At 42.8% G+C, this 19,128-nt stretch overlaps 1 protein-coding gene across 1 annotated transcript in view; it reads left to right on the top strand.

Annotated features, from left to right (window-relative positions):
* Window positions 1–19,128, top strand: part of LOC136627809 (uncharacterized) — an 884,798-nt gene that overhangs the window by 678,304 nt on the left and 187,366 nt on the right. The gene's annotated exons all lie outside the window — the stretch shown is intronic.

Here is a 19,128-nt window from a genome sequence, read left to right on the forward strand (position 1 = left end):
CTTATCCATTGTTTTTACATTGCCATTGCTATGCATTGTGTTACATGTTTTAAGAACTCCGCCTCTAGGGGCGGATGTTATATCACTGCCGGAAGACCTATCTCTGAGTACTACTGAGTAAATGAAGGAGCTTTAAAAATTGTGCTTTTAGTAGGTATTTTCTTGCACTTACTGTTCTGAAAAAGTTGTACTGCTGTTCTTTGCCGTGAAGTTGTTCTGTACATAAAGTACCTTTATAGGTGGCTTTGTGGGAATCTAATGGACTGATGCCTCACTGTTTTTTGTATATGCTGTACATGTTCTTTCATTACACGCCTCCGGAGCAGTGCAGAAAGTAGTGTTCTAGAGGTGTGATGGTGCTTATTTGTCTGTATGGTCTGCAGCCTCAAAAAAATTTCTTGAATCGAAAACATGTTTAATTTTTATGCTCCCGGCCAGAGCCTCGTTGTGCAGGCTTCGACGGCACAGCATAAAGATTTTTTTTTTCTGAACGTACTCAGCCTTTGAATTGGCCAGAGAGTGGACTCTGAATAAGCACAGCCCATTCAAAGCAATGCTCTGCTCCACTGGTTTTGCTGCTGTAACAGTCGTTAAGCAGAGGGTGTGTGCACACAGCATCCCAGCGCCCACTGTCCCACTAGCACAAAAACCACACAGGGACCGTGGCCAAAAATCATGTATTTTCTGTATAGAATGAATTTAAGGAGAGATTTTACATATTTTCTTATTGTATTTTAACAGCTGTTTATTCAGATCAGAAAATTAAACTTTCTCTCTCTCCCTCTTTTGTTTATTATCTAGATTTTTTTTTTTTATCATTTCTGTAATTATTTTTTTTTGTTTTTGTTTTTTCAAACGGGACGAGGGATTCTTTTCCAGTTCAGTATTTAAAGATGGGAAATCTTAACGCAATGAGCCCAATCTTTTTTAATATTTTTTTTTTTTCCTCTGCCCTGTCCCCCTTCTGTCTTTTTGGTCTTTTAAATATTACATTATCCACGTTTTCAAGCTGTGTATTTTCTTACAATAAAAAGAAAACGTTAAAAAAATCGATGAAAGAAAACAAAGGCTTTTAATTCTTTTTTGCATGCACTTTAAAAAAAAGAAAATGCGTTTCAGGTCCTTGGTGAGGGGGGGGAGGGGAGCAGGTGTGACTCACTGTCGGAGATATTTTAGTATATTTGTAAATAAAAAAAATGTTCATCACCTGCCTGTCTCATCATTTGTAATGAGAATTTCATTTGTCAGCCATTTTGTGCCATTCAAAAAATGATATTTTAGGTTTGAGAGAAAAAAAAATCTGTAATGTTTTGTCATGAAAATGTCTTTTGTTTTTAAATTTTTTAGAACCATTATTTTGTGCTATGTTCACTTTTCAAGGTAAGTTCTAACTTTTTAACAACTTCACACAGAAGAGGAGTCTGCAACCTGAACACTAGACCGTCAGCTTTGCTGCAGAAGAGTTTGGTAGGTTAAGAATGAATCCATTTCCATGTGACTGTTTTATATGACGTTAGAACTGACTTTATAGATGTGCAACACCCCTGCTAAAGGCTAGCTATGACCACAAGGATCAACGCTCAGTATGATAACAATCTATTTACATCTTTCAAACACTTTATAAACCACTTACATTTACAGACTTTTCCTCTCCAAAAGAAATTAAAACTATTTCTCATGAAAATCATTCTGGATCAAGCAAAAATGCATGTGCTTATGTATAACACTTGGACTATTCGCATGCAACAAGCTTCTAGGTTTGTTTAAAGGAATTCTGTTATCAGGTTCATGCTGCCTGAACTATGGGCAGCATGAACCCGGGCAGGTATACCCATTGACCCTGTGTAGGTTTTATTCTGAAATGCTGCAGCATTTCATAAAATAAAAAAACTACTTTGAAGTTTGCCTTGGGAACTGAACTTTAAGTCACAGAGGCAGACCACGCAGGCTTCTCCCCACCTGCATAATGCAGATTGACAGCTCTCTCCCTATACACAAAAGTATAGTCTACACACTGCAGGCCTGCAGAGGTTGGTGTGGGCCACTTCCATGACTCGAAGCTTTGTTTCCAAGTCAAAACAAGTCAACACCACAGCATTTCAGAATAAAATGTACATGGGGGTAATAGGCATACCTGTCCCAGGTTCATGCAGCATGAACCTGATGTCCCTTTTTAAATTATGAGGGGAAAAATCCCATTTCACCAAGCATGAATTAACCCATAAGTTCATCATATTTTGTGTGTGTGTGAGTAATTCAGATACGTATGTAGTTTGTTGAAAAGCTTAATTATGTAAATTGACATACATTAACCAGTTCCTTATAGACCATATGATGTAAGGCATATGAATGTGAATGTTCTGAGAAACTGGGTATTGTAGTTGATAACCCTGTTTGGCTCAGTTCCAGCAAAAAAAGGGATTCAAAAAGATTTTTGACTCCTGATCTAATGAATTTCACAGGATATACACTATGATGACAAAAGTAGTGGGACACCCACCAATCCTGTTCTGTTGGGCAAAGGGTATGCAAATCGGATGTGTGAGCATTAGGTATAAAGAAGAGTATAACTATGACTATCCCAGTATAAAACCATCAGAATGCAATAAGGTGTAGCATTAACATGGTGGTGGAATGTCACCTGAGCCAATCAGTATGGACATTACAGATCTTTTGGACCTTCCAAAGTCTACTGATGGCAATGTTCTTCAGAAATTGAAAACATCTGGTGTGTGTTCAGTGCAGCCACATTCAGGGAGACCTCATACACCAGAACGTGAACAATGAATCCTTGTACAAGCTTTGAAGGCATCACACACCTTATCTGCCAAGACACTTACTCAGTAGGTCTCATACGCCTTTGGAACATCCTTTAGCACCAGAATCATCCATAGAGAACTGCATGTGTAGGATTACCATGGATGAGCGGCTGCACACAAACCTAACATCACAGCAGTGAATGCACACAGGCACCTCCGATGGTGCTTGGAGCTTTGTTCTTGGACTGTAAATGAGTGGAAGCAAGTGTTGTGGACCGGTGGATCACTGTAGACCATCTTCTGATTGGATGGCCGCACTAGGGTATGGCAGTTGCCTGGAGAGCGGTTTAAAAGCAACTGCATCCTCACAACAGTGATGCTTCGTTATGGTGTTGGGGGCCTTTCTTCTAGGAAGGACCAGTGCACTTCCATTGTTATAGTGCAGTCTAGCCTGAATGCCAACGAATATCGGGACATTGTGAACATTGTGGCATTACTTGCCCTGTGACAGTCATTTGGTCCAGCTCCATGTCTTTACCAACATGACAGAGCACTATGTCATACAGCATGCAGTGTTTGAGGCTTGGTTTGAGGAGGAGTCTGTCTATAAACTTTATTGGTTAACCCAAAGTCCGTATGTCAATCCCATCGAGCATCTTTGGCACAAACTAGAACGCAGTATCTGTGTACGCCCATCATTCCTTGCATCACTACCTGTACCTATTCTCTAGGAATGGCAACAAATCCTTCCACACATCGGAATTTGGTGGAAAGTATGCCTATGAGGGTCACTGCAGTCATTAAGGCTGTGCAAAAATGTGAATACAATCGGTTTTCATCATCCTCTGTGTCCAAGTACTTTTTCAACATAATGTATGTACATAGTTGTGGTTGCACATAGACTGCTCACTAACATAACAAATTTCTCAAATACTCCTAAAAAAAATTTTATATGCTCGCCATTCAAAACACTCAGCTCAGCGTGTAAGCACATGAAGGGCCTGAGAAATTTTACTTCTGAGGTCCACAAATAAATGGTTTCTTTCAAAGAGAACACATCAGCTTGTAACTCTAATTGATTTATAATTGCCTGTGATAGCCATGATTAAGCTTGAAGAAAATGGTCCCCTTTAAACATCACATGTTAGTGAGGCACACCAGAGGATGTCACGGGCAGGGGTCCATGCCCTGTGACCTCACTGATCACTACTGTGCCATGCTGATTCAATCTCCTAAGCACGTTATAGTCCCATTGCAATGAATGGGAGAAAATAGGCATGAAGATCTGAGTCTGAAAACAAAAGGTATCCACTTGAAGGAGCGCAGTAGCCTCTTCTGTCTAGCAGTTGGTAGGGTTCACAGTGAATAGACTTCTACCAATGACATATTCTGACGTGTCACTGGTTTGTAAGAGGATTTTTAAGGGGAACCTTTTGTGTGAAGGGTTTGTCCACCTCTGAGATATTCTTAGACTAAATCAATAGCTGATCAGCAGGGATCCACCACTCGGGACCCCCTACTGATCGGCTATTCCATGGGGAGCTGTCTTTATTTTACACACTTGTATAGTGCATGCTTACTTCACAGTGCTGTACATCACTTGATGTCCCCAATGGGGCTCACGGTCACTTCATCTACTAGTATTCCTTCATTGTAATGCACAAAGTGAAATCTGCGGCTCAGAATGCAACAGTCATATATGGGTGTCAGTGCAAATCTTCATACATAAAAATGACTCCATGTGTTAACTAGCCCTTCAATCTCACTCTATTTCTAAGCGCACGATGAGTAAGACTTAGTTGCCTCAGACCTCCTTGTGGGTTCAATGTTCACTGAATGGTTCATTAAAGGACCTTTAAGACAGGTGAATTTGGCCTCAGCACAGAAAAGTCTGCACCAAAATCTGCATGCCTCCATCAAGATTTTAATGCAGAATTGAAAATACCATTAATTGAGCATTAAAATATGCATTTAGACATGCAGATTTGTTGTGGATTTCCGTAGCGCCAAATTCAGCTACGTGTTGCCGCCAAATACTGGCCTGTGTGAAAGGTCTCTAAGGAGCCGAATTGACATCAGTCATGTAGGGGCTGTGTGCATGGGGCAACAAATCGCTTATCGGCCTCCTCCTTATAAACATTAGAGCCAGATTAAGGGTTTCTAGGATATGGAGCTCTAAATTTTTTTTCAAGCCAACTCTGTGCCCCCCACCAACTCCAAACAAAGATAAAAGCATTGTTTCTTTTAAGCTATGTAACTGACCGTTTTATAGCTTGAAATGCATAAGTGACTTATCTCACACCTAATTCTTGCACTTTAAAAACCCTATTAACTACCTGCTATACTTTGCTTCTTTCCCCAGCGCATTTTGCCTTTTACTAAACCATGAGATATCTACACTATCCTACCAAAAGTATTTGTACACCTCTGTATTAATCGTGTCTTATAAGTATGTTGTGTGTCCTAAACCATGCTACATAAAATGCAGACCCCTGGAGGTCTTGGCCATAGTTTGGGAACTACATGCTATTGGAGATACGGGTTATGTCGCTGCACACAAGGCATCCATCACAAAGTGCAATGCATTGGCTGGTCTACAATCGTACAAGGAGCATAGACAGTTGCGCAATGGAAGAATGTTCTATGGAGTGATGAATCGCGTTACTCCATTTTCGAATCAAATGGACATATATATATATGGGTATGGAGGATACCTGGGGAACGCCTTTTGTCTAAGTGTGTTGTGCCAATAGTTAAGTACGGCAGAGGTTCTGTTATAGTCTGTTTGTTATTATGTGGCATGGTCTCAGTCCATTTGTAATAGTGCAGCAACCATGAACACAAAGATATACCTTGACATTCTAGACAATGTGCTGCTGACAATGTGGCAATACTCTGGAAATGGTCAGCAACGCTTCCAATAAGACTGTTGCATTTGTGACAAAGTGTGTTTGTTTTACGTTAATTTGAGGATGTTCCACAATCAGAATGGCTTACACAGAGTCCGGAACTGAACCCCACTGAACATTTTTGGGGAAAACTGGAACATTGAATCAGGAAATCTGAACCACCTCCATCTTTCCAAGAGCTCTTCAGATGTTTGCTACCATCTAAATACACTTCATCTGGTATTTCTCTACATTCACATGTAGAGTGTATGCCACAAGAGTATTGGATGTCCTTAGGGCTGCTTAGGGGTTCTGTCATTTAAAAAAAAAAATCTGTACGTGCATATTCCTCCCCTTTCGGTTTCGCCTATCTTCTCCTGTCTCCTGCAGTCTGGAAGGGATGGGGGGGTCACCTCACCTCCAGCTGGCTGATTCTTCTCTCCTTCTTGTGAAGTTACGTACATTGCCTGTAGTCTTCTTCCTGCCAGCCAATGTACGTTACAGTTCACAGGCCAGCAGGGGGAGTGCCGATCTACTGCAGAAACTGCTCATGCGGTCTGTCTCGGCAATAGATCAGTATTCCTTCCTAGGCAGTGTACACTACATCACAGGGACATGACCTCTACTGACTGGCCCGGAAGGAATGTGAGGAATGCAGCCTTCATAACAAGCCAGCCAATGTGCGGTGAGCTGACCCGGGGCACTGCAGTAAATCAGCGATGAGAAGATGTGGTAAGTAGACTACCTGTGGAGGAAAAAGCGAGTATAGTTTTTTTTTCTGTTTGTTTGTTTTTTGACGGCACCCCTTTAAGGAGGCATCACTAACTATTACTTACTTTTGATTCTTGCTCAGGTGTACACTTTTAGTAGGATAGTGTATGTCTAATGCTGACAAAACCATGGAACGGTTTTTACAACTGTTAAAGGGGTTGTCCCGCGCCGAAACGGGTTTTTTTTTTTTTTTTAAACCCCCCCCCCCCCGTTCGGCGCGAGACAACCCCGATGCAGGGGTTAAAAAAACAACCCGCACAGCGCTTACCTGAATCCCGGCGGTCCGGCGTCTTCATACTCACCTGCTGAAGATGGCCGCCGGGATCCTCTGTCTCCATGGACCGCAGGGCTTCTGTGCGGTCCATTGCCGATTCCAGCCTCCTGATTGGCTGGAATCGGCACGTGACGGGGCGGAGCTACACAGAGCCCCATTCAGAAAAGAAGAAGACCCGGACTGGCTAATTTGGCCATCGGAGGGCGAAAATTAGTCGGCACCATGGAGACGAGGACGCCAGCAACGGAGCAGGTAAGTATAAAACTTTTTATAACTTCTGTATGGCTCATAATTAATGCACAATGTACATTACAAAGTGCATTAATATGGCCATACAGAAGTGTATAGACCCACTTGCTGCCTCGGGACAACCCCTTTAAGTTGATGACCTAGCCAAAGCTTAAGGTTGGGGTCTTCTGCTCCTCAGGACATCCGTTGATTAGCTATTTTGGCAGGCCACTATCCTTCTGTACCGAGCAGGAAGCAGATAGCCCTGTACATTGTGCAGCGGCTCAGTGTTATATTACAGGCACTGCTCCCATTCACATGTCTATCTGCTTGCTGCTCTGTACAGGGTGACAGCAGCCCAATGTACAGCTGGTTAGTTGGGGTCCCGAGCAGGAGACCCCCACCTGTCAGCTATTGATGACTCTTTTTTTATGAATAGGTTCAAATTTTAAAAACCCCTTTGAAGATTGTGTTCATATCAGAGTCATGGTTTCAGTTTGGAATCTCCATTGCAAATTTTTGTGAAAATCCTGGATCTAATAGCTCTGCATGCTGCTCTATTTTGTTTTGGAAAGGGTCGGACAGAAATCGAATTGCCCCCATTATAATCAATGGGGCCTGTTCGATCTGGGGATTCTGTTCAACTGCTCAGCTAACCGGACAGGAAAACAACAAAATCTATATCGCAAGCGTGAATGAGCCCCAAAAGTTCATACTAATCTCGGCTATATGGAGATGTATGACGATATATCTGACTGCAGAGTTTATAGTTAGACATCTTTTGACCCCCTCGCTTTTCCAACAATTGCCACTGCCTATAACGATACAAACTCCACATCCTTTAATACTGCCATTACGTTGCTACGCCTAATAATGTGCCTTTTGCTGCCCTATGTACCCCCATTACTCTACCTACAGTGTAGCCCAATTCCTCCAAATATTATACTTAGAGAGTACTTGCATTTAGCAGCTGAACACGGTCCTATATAAGTGCTATATGGGGCTGTCTTTGTACAAAATCTTCAGCGTGAAAGTGCAGGTATTCTACAAGATATAATGAGCCTCTGACAAACCACACCATTCTGACCCCTGAGCAGACTTTTTTTGTGTGTGAGAGTGGATCAATCACGGACTTCTGTTGACTGCATTCGCCGTGTATTATGCGCATGTAATACATGATGAAATTATGCTTGTGTGAGCCTGCTCTAACTATTAGACACTGTAGGCCAAATTTACTATTAAAAATGACAAATGTCGAGGAGAGAGACCAGTATTTTGTGTGTGTGATAATATATATTCTTGGCTTAATGTAATGCGGTTTATTTATCAAAACATCTCTGCCATCATGTATGCTTTATGTGCCATTACACCCTCACTCATCATCACCATAGCATCTACAGGGTGGGCCATGGAAAAGTAGCCCAGCACCACAATGTAAAGAAAAAACTTTCTTTGTTGCCCATAGCAGCCAATCATAACATAGTTTTCATTTTATACTGCTAAGGTAAAATGAAATATGTGGTGCGTTTGATCCACAAAGATTTTCTTTTAAGACTGCATTCTGCTAGACAGCTACTTGGTAACTGTGTATATAATTACACACTTGGGGTGTTTGCATATCCCTATCAAAATGTTAATTTGCTGCACCATTTATATATAAATCAAAGCCAATATTACATTACATTTATACACCTATGGTTTTGTTCACATGTTTTGGTGCTAAGTACAGTCCATAACTTTAAACTGTTTGCATTAAAACCAAATAAGAACAATTTTAAGTATGTAACAGAACTAATGTAACAAGTGTCTTCTCCAATTCAACACAAAATGCCACTTTTAAGTCTCAGAATTATTCAACCCCTAAAATTAGTCATAAGAGCATACATTTGCAATTATGATGTTTTCTCAAGTACACCTGAAGGGCTTCATTAGTTGCATCAGGTGTGCTTGAGATAAAACCTCACATACCTGGACTGCCTGGTCCTTTGTTGACCCTGACTTTTGGTTGGGGTTAGAAATATGGCTAAGTCCGAATGCAGACGGCCAGGTCGGATTCCAACTGCGATATTCTCGCATTCTGTGGATGTGTCGGCTGGTACACAGCCGCACATGCGCAGTGCAGAGTCGGCGCATCAGCAATGATGCGAACCTGTGCGAGGCTCACACTGAAATAGGACATGCCGCGACTTCCACCCCATGAGTGGAAGATCGCAGTTGAAGTCCGCTCATGGGCATGGAAATGCATTTTTCAATGCATGTCCTGTGGGGCTGTATTTGCTGCGAGATCCAGAGCTCCAGATCCCGCAGTGCAAATATGCCTGTGTGCATTGGGCCCAAGTCAAGACTGGTCCAAAAAGTTAAGTTTTGTTGTTTTGCACAAAGATGGAAAAAGATACAAAATGAGAACCCTGAATGTTCCTAGAAATACAGGTGGAAGCATAGTTCATAAGTTGAAAGTTAAAGGACCTTGCAGAAAGAGGAAGATATTGGTTTCCACCAGATTCCTGAAGAGGTAGGTGGTCAAAACCCATCAAGTGACTACAAAACATCTGCAAGATTTGGTGGCAGCCGGCACTGACGTTTTTGTTTGCACAGTAATGTACATGCTAAACACTGAAGATCTTGCCAAACTCCAAGATGTAAACCTCTACTGACCCAAAAGCACAAGAAAAGTCTGCTACAATATACTCAAAACCATATAAATAAACTACAGAAGTTTTGGGATTTGGTTCTGGGGAACGATGGGAAAAAAACTGGAACTTTTCAGGCCTTTGGATCAGCGGTATATCTGGAGAAGGAAGAATAAAGAACACGCTGCTTGTAGTGAAGCATGACTGACTCTGTGATGCTCTGGGGCTTGTTTCCTGTGTGGAGGGCAAGCTGAATTCAATGAAGGATCAGGTAATCCTAAAAGAAAATGGTGTCACTGGACCTTCCAACAGGACAGTGATCCAAGCATACCTCAAAGTCTACCAAGACTTTGTTTCAGAAGAAAATCTTTGGGATTTGAAGAAGGATGTAGCATACAAACCCAAGAATATTAGTTTAACTGGAGGCCATATCCATTGAGGGATGGGCTAAGATTCCTCAACCACACTGTCGGAAGCTGGTGTCTGGCTATACATCGCATTTGTAAAAGCAAAAGGGTGCCCTACTAAGTACTAAAGCGGATTGAATAAATCTGAGACTGCAGTACATATTGAGTGTGGCATTTTGTGTTGAATTTGGAGAAACCACTTGTTACATTAGTTGTGTTGAGCTATTTCTAGGCCTCCTGCACACGGGTGGGTTAGACCCCAGATGCGGGATTCCGCAGTGGAGTTGGGCTCAATGCCTGGCCGGTGACACCTGCCTACCTGTCCGGCGGTTTCTCCTCTGTTGCTGATGTGCCTGCTGGCGTTCATGCGCAGTACAGAGGAGGCCGTCGCTATTGCAATGACGCAGCTGCCGCAAACATTCTGCAAAGCCAATCGGCTGCGGGATGGACAACTTCCATTGACTTTAATGGAAGTTGGCCGTGCGTACTCGCACAAAATCGCAATCTATTTCCCAGTCGTGGGCAGGAAATCGCGTATTGCCATAGAATTTGGAGGCAGAATCACACTCTGTATTTCGCATTGCAAATCCGCCCGTGTGCAGGAGACCTTAAGCTATTCAAATTTTTATTTTTTTTATTTTTTTGCAAACGGCTGAAATTTGGCAAATATGGTTGAATAATTTTAACTGTAAGCACATGTGTGTGTGTATATATACTTTTTATGCAGGTAGCTGACTCTGTTATTGGCCCCATCAAGCAGGAGGGGCTGTTACTCCTCTGCCCTACCTCAGCAGTGGAGAGGGCATTCAAAAGTTGTAAGGAATTAGCAGCCAGAGGGTAAGGACACGGACAGGGCGGCTCTTGACTGCTTTAAGTGCATCCATCAAGTCCTCCCTCTCTCTGCCAAAGGCTGTTGTCATTTACTACATGGGGTAGAGGCAATTGAGGTGCTATGCTTGGGTCAAGGACCTTTTCTCATGTAATTATGATGACACCATAGTCTTGTGTCTCTGCTAGCTGCAGGTTTACCCTGATTTGAGCAAAATCATGGCAAAACCCTTTTTTTTTTTTTCCTGCAATTTACTTAAAAATGATTTTGTGCAAAACTGCATTGATTCTGATAACGTTTTGCACAAATCAGGTCTAAAATGCAAAAATGACCCCCCTCCCCACCCTAAATCAACAAAGGGGCCTGGAGCTCCAAGAGCATGAATGACAGTCCATGCCTGATTAGTGAAATGCCTGCCCACCAGTGGAGACCTGATCACTATTTTAGATTTTAAACACCCTGCCTACTGCTAATGCTTCTCCCGGCCATCGCACACAGTTCCTTCCTGGCGTTACTTGAATGTTACTTTGAAGATTTAGATGTGCATCTCCAAAAATATCTGTCCGCAACAAAAATAACAGTACAGTTTTACCTCGATAGTTATAGAGCATAACAATCTTAGGACTTACTTACATGAGCATATATTGGCCGGCCATAATATGCTTCCATCTAGGCAGTTCACTCCCCGGGTCTTTGCCTCTCTCCTCCTCCACTATGGCGTTTGCAATGGGAGTAGGTGGGATGGGGCGGAGCTAAGCTGCACTCTGTCCTGCCCACTCCCTTTGCTGGCTATGGACAAGGGGAGGGATGGGAGCTTAGCCCCACCCCCACCCAGCCCTCTTCCGTTGCAAACCACTCGGAGGGGAGAAGAGAGGCAGAGAGCCGATGAGGGGACTGCTCAGATGAAAACGTATATTGGCCAGATGTGAAAACACCGGCCAATGTACGCTCGTGTAAATAAGCCCTTAGGCTGGGCTTACACGAGCGTCTGTTAAAATGTTGCATGTACAAGGCACCGTTTTACCGCGGTGTGAGCCAGCGTATGGCAGGAATTTTTTGACTCTGCATGACAGCGGATCTCGCGCATGCTGTCATGCGTAGTCTTCCTTGTTTAATTTTTTTTCCTTAAAATTCCCACTCTGTCACTTAGCGACGTTGCGTATACACAATGCAATTTGTAGGTACAGCGTTTATTATGCATCCATGGAGAACAGTACAGCCCTATTAAGTGTAATATATGGTAAAATAGAACATGCATTTTTTTAAATGTGCGTGTTATGCGTAATGAATATACGCAATGGGTCGATTGAAAATCAAGCTACTTTCATTGACTCCGTTCATCGCATATTATGCACGCATATATATTGCGCGCGTAATACACAATGTAATTATGTTTGTGTGACTATAGCAACGCTCACACAAGCCTTTTTTTGCTATGTATTACGCACAGTTTTTGCAAGCGTGAAATATGCAGCACTAAACGTCCATTGTAGGGCAGCCGATGCATTGCACTTCGTGATGCCTTGTCTGCAGCGGCATAACATGTAGCTCCAATAGCATGTAGTTCCCAAGACCTCCAAGGGTCTGCATCTTATGTAGCATGGTTTAGGGTACACAACATGCTTATCAGACATGATCCATTCTACATAGAGGTGTACAAATACTTTTGGGAGGATAGTGTAGATATCTCATGGTTTAGTAAAAGGCAAAATGCGCTGGAGAAAGAAGCAAAGTATAGCAGGCAGTTAATGGTGTTTTTTATAGTGCAAGAATTAGCAGTGAGATAAGTTGCTTATGCATTTCATGCTATAGAGCAGTAAAGGCGAACCTTTTAGAGACCAAGTGCCCAAACTGCAACCTAAAACCCACTTATTGATCGCAGAGTGCCAACATGTCAGGGCGGGGCTTATTATGACGTATGATTTTCCTACCGTCATTCTAAAAAGGGCAGGGCTGTTTCAAAATAGACAGGGTGCAGATTTTCACTGCTTTTCGGATGCGGAAATGCTGCGGAATTTCCGCTGAGGACATTCTACAGTATTTCCGCAACGTGTAAACCTACCCGAGCAGGGATAGTGACCCCCAGAGCGACCCCACCGGTAATAGTGACCCCCACAGCAATAATGCAATGCAAAAGTTTGAGACATGGCCCATACAAAACACAAACACATTTTTTAAAAATCCCAAAAAAGGAAATGACAAATTTATACTGGGGCCATAAACTGCCTTACCAATAAAATACGCATGCCAGCCTCATACAGCAAATGTACAAATTCATGTAAATATACGGTAGATGTTCTGTATTAGTTCAAGTGCAAACGTATTAACAAAACTTCTATACTATTCAAGCAGAGACAAAAAGGGACATTACAGCTGTACATTGGGTTATATGTTATATCGAAGTTAAAGCAGGTAGCACTGAGGCCTCTGTCACATGGACGACAGCGATATTGCCTTGAGAAAATCGCAGCGATATTGCAGCTAGGTTCCCGAGATTTCTGTGCATTATCTCGATTTTTGTCGTGCGACTTTGTAGCACTATTTTGCCGGGATTTACGAGGTGGGTTTGAAATATAAGCCCTCCCCTGAAAATAAGCCCTATCTTCATTAAAAAAAAAAAATCAATACATTATCTAACAGGCGCTGTCCACTCTGCTGCACTTCTCCGTAGCTCCGACACTTGTTTGTAGTCTCCAGCCAACGCTTCCTGATCAGGGGTTTCAAAAACCCCGCCTCGAAGACCAATCACTGCAGCGCTCAATGAACCAATCTCCGCCATCACATCGAATGGCTGTGATTGGTTCATCGAGCACTGCAGTGATTGACTGAGCCACGGGACTCAATGAACCAATCTCCACCATCGCACTGAATGGCTGTGATTGGCTCATTGAGCACTGCAGTAATTGACTGAGCCGTGGCGCTTGAGAACCAATTACTGCCATTCAATACGATGGCTGTGATTTGTTCATTGAGCACTGCAGTGATTGGCTGAGCCGCGGCGCTTGAGAAACCATCAGAGCCAGCACTTCCTAGAAGTGGGAATTATGAACCCTCTAACCAGGAATCGGCGTCTGAAGACTCCAAAAAAGTGTGCTGGAGCTTCGGGAGAAGTGTGGCAGAGCGGACAGCGCCTGTTAGGTAATGCATTTTCTTTTTTTTAAATGCAGCTGGGGGTTATTTTAGGGGTATGGCTTATATTTTGAGGGCCCCATCTCCGAAAATTCCGGCGCAAGAGCGCTACAAAGTCATGCGACAAAATCAAGAGCGCACAGAAATTGTGAGAACACAGCTGCAATATCTCCGCGCTTTTCTCATGGCAATATCTCTGTCGCCAGTGTGAAAGAGGCCTTACTGCTACCTCCTCCTATAGGTTTTCTCTGTGCCCTGCTTTACCTTTAATGTAGACTTTACAGCTGTACATTGGGTTATGCACTATATGGACAAAAGTATTTGGACACTGCAGAAAATTGGCAAATATGCAAATACTGAGTTTGCTGAACGGTATGCTGGGAAGGGCATGGGTAAAATAAAAAGCTGCCCATTCATCCAATCGGGCACTTGTGGGACGCAGTGGAGCGACTGGTACGACGCCGCCACCCATGCCCATCCTCACAATAATCTCTTCTTATAGCCTTGTACGAGCAATGGCGAGCTATTCCTCCCCAGACTTATAGAGAACTTGTGGAAAGTATGCCTCGACGTGTTCCCGCTGTAATACAAGCATAAGGAGGGCCGACACCTTACTAAATAGAAGAATAAAGCACTTTTTCTGAAAAACATGCAGTGTACGTTGGGTTATATGTTATGTCCCTCTCTGTCTCTGCGTGAATAGTAGAGGAGTTTTGTTAAGGGGACTTCCTACTGTCAAAGTTGCATCGCACTGCATGAAAACCATGATTTTGTGCGATGTGATGCAACACAAAGGAAGGCTCCAAAGGTAAACATGGGCTACAAAACATCGCAAACCACGGCAATATTCAGCATGCCGTGATTTATTTTTCTAGAAGCATAACATCAGACAAAACCTAGCTAATGTGAAGGAACCTATTGGAAAGCATGGGCTTCGCATACATGTGATTTGTAGTGCTGTCGCATCGCTACAAAATCGCACGATTTTGTAGCCCGTGTGAAAGCGGCCTAAGGCCTCCTGCACACAGCCGTAGGCATTTTTATGTGTGTCCACCGGCGCCGTAGAAATACGTGAACAGGTGCACAAATCTAACATTTGTGCATCCGTTCAGACGGCACAGGTGCTGGCACATATATACCCCGATGCCGCAATGCCATTGCCTCGCCAGCTCACCTCCTCTCTCCTTCCCCCCCGGTTGTTTGCAATGGGAGTGGGCGGGATGGGGGCAGAGCTAAGCACCCACCCATTGCTCGCAGCCAGCAATGAAAGGGGCAGAGCTTGGCCCCGTCCCCTGCCATTGCAAACAGACAGAGGGGATGGGAGGGGTGCCCATGCAGCAGTCGACTTATTCCGGGCGGAAAGATAGTTACAGGACTATGTTCTCGGCCCAGCATGAAAGCGCATGGCACTATATTGGCCTGGCTGGGTGCTTTCGTGCCGTGAGAATATGGCCATGTGATCTGATGCATTGGAATCCAATGCATCAGATCGAAGCGTATATCGGCCGGCCATTAAACGCTCGTGTGAAAGAGCCCTTAGAGTCAAGGAATAGGCATGTTACTGGTTAGCTTTATTTCCCTTATTTTTGATTCTGTACTCTTGGGATTAAAGGTAACCTGTCACTTTCCCACAGAACTATAATTATGGTGCTGTTAGTGGACATTATGGAGCCGATCCAGCGATGTTCCCCTCTGAATTCATCACGGGGCACGAAAATCCTGTGTGCTTCCCCATAGACTTGTATAGGAGATCATGCACATGGGACTCTGCTTGCAGCATGAAAAGCTGTCTCTTTTCAAAGGGGGACACTGCTAGATCGTAGAAGCAGGCGAGTATCGAAAAATACAGCACCCGGCGCCCTGTCATTTCCACTAGCAGCACCATAGCTTAGTTTATGGTGATGTGACAGGTTCTATTTAACCCCTTAAGGACTAAGCACAGTACATATACGGCACTTAGTCCTGGGCTTTAATCTCGACCAATAGCAGATGTAAAGCACAGGATTAAAGCCTCTGCTCCTGCAATCGAGCAGGAGCAGATCAGGTTCTTGGCTATAAGTCCCAGCTGAGGACCCAGAGGAGAAGAGAAAAGCGTTTTTTAATCTCTTCTACCTTCTCTTTTCAAAGCTACATAGCACCTAATGAGCACTATGTACTAAGAAGTGGAAGTATTATTTTCACTATGTGGCCCAGTGAGCACGTGACTGCTGTGTGGCCCTGTCACAGCAGATCTGCAGGGTCCTAGCTGACCCAGATTAGCTTTGTTAGTGACTATTGTCACTACAGGGGATGTTTTACCCTGTAACTGGGGCTTCTATGGATGCCCCAGCTACAGTGGAAAACTGAAGCTTTAAAAGAAATTAATAAAACCTGTGAATGACCCCCATAAGTCTTATATGATGTCACAGGGGACATATTTTTGTGACCATTTTTTTTTACCATCGAAGTAATATAAAACAAGAAAATGACCCATCACTGATGCCAACCAAAACCATTGCCATATGTGCCTTGTAATCCAAAACTAGACATGTTGGATATCAAAATGTCTGGAGTAAAATGTAGAAGCCATCCCCATACATTTTTAGCATAAATATACTGATTTTAAAAAATACAACCATAACTTTTTTTTTTTTTTTTTTTTTACTGAACATGTGAGACCGGCCATGAAAACAAAAAACATTCACAAAATAATTGCAGCTGTGTAAAGCTAATCAGAGTTCACAAAATGAATGATTTCTAAGGCCACTTTCACAAACTACGTACTAGTTGCAGATGGTTTCCGCACAAAAATTGCGCAACTATATACAGTACAATGTTAATTAGGTTTTAGCAAACTCCATTCAGTAATCGCGAAGAATTCTGTTGTGGACTTGGGTCATGTTGTGGAATTTTAAAGCTGCAATATGCCCTATTGGTTGTGGAAATCCATAAGTGTGACTTGGCATTAGTGGAATTGTTTCGTGCATCTTTCCCTACTCTATGTGCATTCGTTTATTTGTGTTTTATAGCAAGTCACAGTAACGTTTTAGCCAATACATTGTGCTGCATTGTCTTCTTCCTACAGGTTAAATACATTGTGCCAAGGGAATATATTGGTGGTTTACATTGATAAGTATTGGTACATTAAAAAAAACATATAGTCTGCTTGTAGGCTGCAGTCTCCATTGCATTGCACAGGTGAGTAATGATGGAGGGGTTACTTAATTGCTGGCTAATAAATTGCATCTGAGGAACTCACCTGTGTCCATTCCAAACCGAGAAGGAACAGAAGCGCTACAGCTAAGAGCTATGTAAATCAAAATCTAATGCTCCCTTTACACGGGCCGACGGTCATCTAAACGACTGAACGGGCGCGGATGTCACTGCAAGGGTCGTCGGCACTCGTGCAGAGCATTTAAGACAGAGAAACTTATCACTGGATGGCTTCTTGCTCAGCACTTCACCTTCTATGTGAAGTGCTGAGTGTGAAACATTTACACGGAATGACAAGCCAGCAATAGTTTTAGTTTTGGGGTTTTTTTTTGCATTCACACTGCACTATTAATTATCACTCAAATAAACGAATTTGAGCGTTGTTACATGTAAATGGAACATGAGTGAGTGTTTCATGGTTGTTTTCTAACTGTACTGTGTTCTGTGTATTGTGTCCAAAGTCACTGATCCCAAGTCGCACACTTCTGAGTCAGTGATTTTGGAAGAGTCACTTATTTTAAATTTATGCCTAGATTAAATTTTTAAAAACAATATATATATCTGTCTGGCCCCAGTTATAATGTCTCCATGACTGGTACATCTTGTACCATGTATGCTGTCCTTGAACAGCAGCTCTAGGGTACATACTGCTGTACAGGTCCTAGTGGTGGGGGAATCAATTATAAGGGGAACAGACAGGGCATTCTACCTGGTGCTCGAGTTCAACACATCGCGGGTTGGGTTGACAGATTACTGGGAGAGGCTGGTGAGGATCCAGTGGTCATGGTACACATTGGCACTAATGACAAAGTTAAAGGTAGGTGGAGGGTTCTTTAAAAACTATTTCAGGGAACTAGGGAACTACCTGTAGCACACAACACACCAGAAAGGCTCACGAGTTGGTGTGGGAAGAGAATGTTTGGGTTCCTGTAGAATTGTATCAACTTTGCTGTTGGCTACAGGCTCCACCATAGGAATGGGCTGCATGTCAATGGGGAGGGTACAGCTCTGCTGGGGAAGAAAATGGATAGAAGGTTGGAGGAGTGTTTAAACTAGGGACTGGGGTGGAAAAATATCCCAGATAAAGGGGAAGATGGTGTAGACGGTGTAGTGTGTGTGACCTTGTACTGAGGAATGGGAATGGAGTGGTGGGAGAGGTTGGTACAGTTAGAACTGGCAGAACAGTTATTAGAGATGCACTTAAAATTAAAAGAAAATAACCCAAACTTTCTAAACTGTATGGTGACTAATGCTAGAAGTCTGACTAATAAAGTAGGTGAACTGAAAGTAATAATGTCTGAGGAACACTACGACATAGCAGGAATAACTGAGACCTGGTTGGATGAACGCTGTGACTGGGCAGTGAACTTACAGGGTTACAGTCTGTTCAGAAGGGTTTGTCTTTTTATGTATAATCTTGTTTAAAGCCCACATTATGCAAAACTATATGGGAGAGAGATGAACATGTGAAGTCTCTATAGGTAAAGATACATGGAGGGAAAAACTACATCATATAGTCTTAGGGGTTTTCTATAGACCACCAAATATAACAGAAGCTACTGACAATCTATTATTGAAGCAAATAGATAAAGCAGCAAATCACAATGAGGTAATCCGTATGGGGGATTTTAACTATCTGGATATAAATTGGAAAGCCGTTCTCATAAGGGTTACAACATTCTGTCAATTACTAAAGATAATTACCTTACCCAACTTGTATGGGACCCCACTAGGGGGACGGCCATTTTGGACTTAATATTGACAAACTGACCTGACAGAATAATAGGGCTGCAAGTTGGGGAGCACCTGGGAAATAGTGACCATAATATAATACATTTCAACTTGTCATTTCAAGAGAGCGTTTTATAGTGGAGCTACAAAAATATTATACTTTAGGAAGGCAAAGTTTGACCAGCTCAGAGATGGCCTTAACCTTACTGACTGGGATAAAGTCCTCAAAAATAAGAGTACAGAGAATAAATGGGAAATGTTTAAACACATCCTAATTATTTACTGTGAGA

The sequence above is a fragment of the Eleutherodactylus coqui genome, chromosome 5, assembly GCF_035609145.1.
Source record: "Eleutherodactylus coqui strain aEleCoq1 chromosome 5, aEleCoq1.hap1, whole genome shotgun sequence".
Taxonomy (NCBI): domain Eukaryota; kingdom Metazoa; phylum Chordata; class Amphibia; order Anura; family Eleutherodactylidae; genus Eleutherodactylus; species Eleutherodactylus coqui.